At 37.6% G+C, this 3467-nt stretch overlaps 1 protein-coding gene across 1 annotated transcript in view; it reads left to right on the plus strand.

Annotated features, from left to right (window-relative positions):
* The first annotated feature begins 784 nt into the window (after positions 1 to 784).
* Positions 785 to 3467, plus strand: part of LOC107577961 (gastrula zinc finger protein XlCGF49.1-like) — a 5591-nt gene continuing 2908 nt past the window's right edge. The window contains exon 1 of the mRNA XM_016263977.1: positions 785 to 811. The gene's annotated coding sequence lies outside the window, so the exon portion shown is untranslated. The remainder of the gene's footprint in view (positions 812 to 3467) is intronic.

Consider the following 3467-nt stretch of genomic DNA (forward strand, 5'->3'; position numbering starts at 1 on the left):
TGTTCAAAGACATTACAAACCAATTGCAAATGTTTTCATGAAAAAGAAATCTATTAGATATGATGTACTAATAATTAAATGCCAAATATAAATACCTAAATATGAACTTTGTGTATAATTTGTACATATATATTTAATGAGGTGACTTAAGGCCATTAACTCAGTCTCTTGACTTTCTCACCAGTGCGCTGACGCACAGAGATTTAGTTTGCATTTATTTTTCTTTCTATTAATTATTCTCATCTGAAATACACAGAAAAAGTCAGCTGAGATCCACGTGACGCTATAATAAAGATGGTGTTTTTTAAAGAGGAGAGTGAAGACATGAAGATTGAAGAAACATTCAGAGTCAAACAAGAAGATACTGAGGAACAAACAGAGATGGTGTTTATTAAAGAGGAGAGTGAAGACGTGAAGATTGAAGAAGCATTCAGAGTCAAACAAGAAGATACTGAGGAACAAATAAAGATGGTGTTTTTTAAAGAGGAGAGTGAAGACGTGAAGATTGAAGAAGCATTCAGAGTCAAACATGAAGATACTGAGGAACAAATAAAGATGGTGTTTTTTAAAGAGGAGAGTGAAGACGTGAAGATTGAAGAAGCATTCAGAGTCAAACATGAAGATACTGAGGAACAAACAGAGATGGTGTTTATTAAAGAGGAGAGTGAAGACACGAGGAATGAAGCTTTCAGAGTCAAACATGAAGATACTGAGGAACAAACAGAGATTGTGTTTATTAAAGAGGAGAGTGAAGACATGAAGATTGAAGAAGCATTCAGAGTCAAACATGAAGATACTGAAGAACAAACAGGTTGGTTTTCATTCTCAAAGCTGAACGCACTCATTTGATTCTTATTAAAGGGGTCCTATTATGATTTCTGTTATATAAAATATCTCCTTTTGAAGTGGACTTTGAACTTTATAACTTTGCAGATCTTTTTTTATGCTCAAACAGCAACATTACAGACTAACTGAAGTTGAAAAAGTGAAAAAGCATAATAGGACCCCTTTAAAATGCTCCGCTCTACAGAAATAGAGAAGAAAAATCTCATAAAATCTAACAGTTAAGTAATAAGAGATACAGAAAATTGTTTAAATTAAACATTTATTGAACAACACAGGTCTCTCCAATCAGTGCACTTGTATATTTTAAATAAAAATGCATACGTTAAATATTAAATATTTAATCTAGACTGTCAAATAAACTTTTAGATGAAAAAAAAGTTTTTGTGCACAAAAACGTACATAAATATAATAAATAAAATAAACAAGAGTAGTGTTACGCACAGTAGCACCCAGCAGCATAATAAAAATAAAAGTTCACTCATATTACACAGCCTGCTGCTCATAACTGCTTTTTTTTTTTTTGTGTGGGCGCACCGCTTTGTGCTTTTTTTCCAAAGCGTCTGGAAAAAATGAGCGCGTCCACCGTGTCACTTCGATTATGAGCGCATCTACATTTTAAATAAAGAACTTGAGCGCGCAAAAGATGCAATATGTGAACAGCCCCTAAGAGTGCACTGGCCACAAGCAATGACGTCGAGAAGGACCCACAGACACATTTAATGAGGAACGTTGACGTGCACGTTTTAGCCAGAAGTTTTGTCTGAATTGCATGTGTTTCTATGTTGTTTTATTTGAAAAATGCCACAAATTGGCCTGATTAATCGTCCGGCCTCTAAATTCAACCCTGGGCCGCATTCTTAAAGCTTCTTAGAATCCTCTCAGAAAGCTCCTATTTTAGCTTAATTTTCTAATCAGGAATCTTAGTTTAATGGTGTGTTCACACCAGCCGCGAATGTAATTATTCGCGCGAGTAGATTACATACAAAGTCAACGCAAATAGAGGCAAATTTGCGCAGGGTTCGCGCCTCAATGGCGTCTTCCGCACAAGTTAAAAAATTTGAACTCGAGCGGAAAATTCACATGACGCGTTCTCGCGCAAGCCAATCAGCGAAGAGCTTCTTGACACGTTCAGTTGAATCAAACGGTAGAAGAGAGCATTATTGTAGCCGTCTGTTATTATATAGGTCTGGAGCATAGAAAACAATTAAAATCAGTGGTAGTTGTATTTTATTAGCATGGCTACAGAGATGCTGCTATCAATAATAACAATAATAGTAATATCAGTGTATGTATACAGTAGTAAAATGTAACATACATTAATACAGCATCCTAACGTTATTCATCCTCCTCTGGATGGTGCTGTGAACCCAGACACGTCTGCGTTTGGCTTTCCATTGCATTTGGGACTTTTTGACAACAGGTACAAAACAGCGATTGTAGTTATCTCCACCATGGTTGATCGCACGGTTTTTATTTGCGCGAGTGACACGAAAAACATCCCGCAAGTAATCTAGAGCGAGTGACGCGATGCTCATATTCGCTTCGCGTCTGGTCTGAACACACAAGAGTGATTCAGGACCAATCTGAGAGCAACTCTGAGTGAGGAAAAGACAAAAACTTTCATCTTAGTGAGGAGGTGGGGCTGACCCCGTTGATAGGTATGACACATTTGTTTTTGAAGACTATGATTGGTTGTCCAAGTTCAAAAAAAGTTTTAAATAGGGTAAAAAAGGAAAAATTAGGGTCTATTACAAGCCTTCACTTACAGGCCTAATCACACGCACACATAAACACGCATATATATTAGGGCTGCGTATAACCAGCAAAGTCACGATACGATACGTATCACGATACAGAGGCCACGATACGATGCGTATCACGATACATGACTGCACTGAATTTCACCTCAGCAGAAATTAGAAAAACAGCTGTTTATTAAACACTGCTTACTATAGTGCCATTGCTAACTATTGGCAGAGCAGGCAGCTGACCTCTGCATTATGAAGGGCCTCCATAACTGTACCACAGTACAATATAGGTAATGGCATATGTTTCATGTTTACATTGTGCACTCCCCAAGGTACAATATTCTGATTGTTTGCATCTTTTTTTAAGCCTATAAATAATAATGTACTCGTTCTAATACATTTATATTGTAATGTACTCATTCTAATATGTTTAAAAAATAATTTACATTGTGTTAATTTGTGCAATGATAACCTACCAGCACTCTCTTCAATAAAAAATAAAAAAATTAGAAGAGTTCTAAACCAACGCGCTGTCTTCACTGTATCTAACGCACACACGCTCAAGGCTGATTTATACTCGACGCGTCTGCAAGTTCGCTTTGAGTGCGCGCGACGTCGTTACGCGTGGCGGTGTGCACGACATTTTTTGTAACTTTCCGCGCAGCTCCGCTTCCGAAGATGCACGAGTTCAAAGCGACTCTAGCCGAACAGAAGCAGTTTGATGTTAAGTTAAGTTCAGTCACACACACAGAGCACGTTGCGGCCGAACTCAGACATCCAGGAACAAACTTTTTAGCGCTGCCCCACGGTTTTATCAACTAAATAGCTTAATCGCTCTAGAGCTACATTATCTTTCTCAACAAGGAGCTGGTA

This window comes from Sinocyclocheilus grahami, unplaced genomic scaffold, assembly GCF_001515645.1.
Source record: "Sinocyclocheilus grahami isolate Dianchi unplaced genomic scaffold, SAMN03320097.WGS_v1.1 scaffold8018.1, whole genome shotgun sequence".
In the NCBI taxonomy this organism is placed as follows: domain Eukaryota; kingdom Metazoa; phylum Chordata; class Actinopteri; order Cypriniformes; family Cyprinidae; genus Sinocyclocheilus; species Sinocyclocheilus grahami.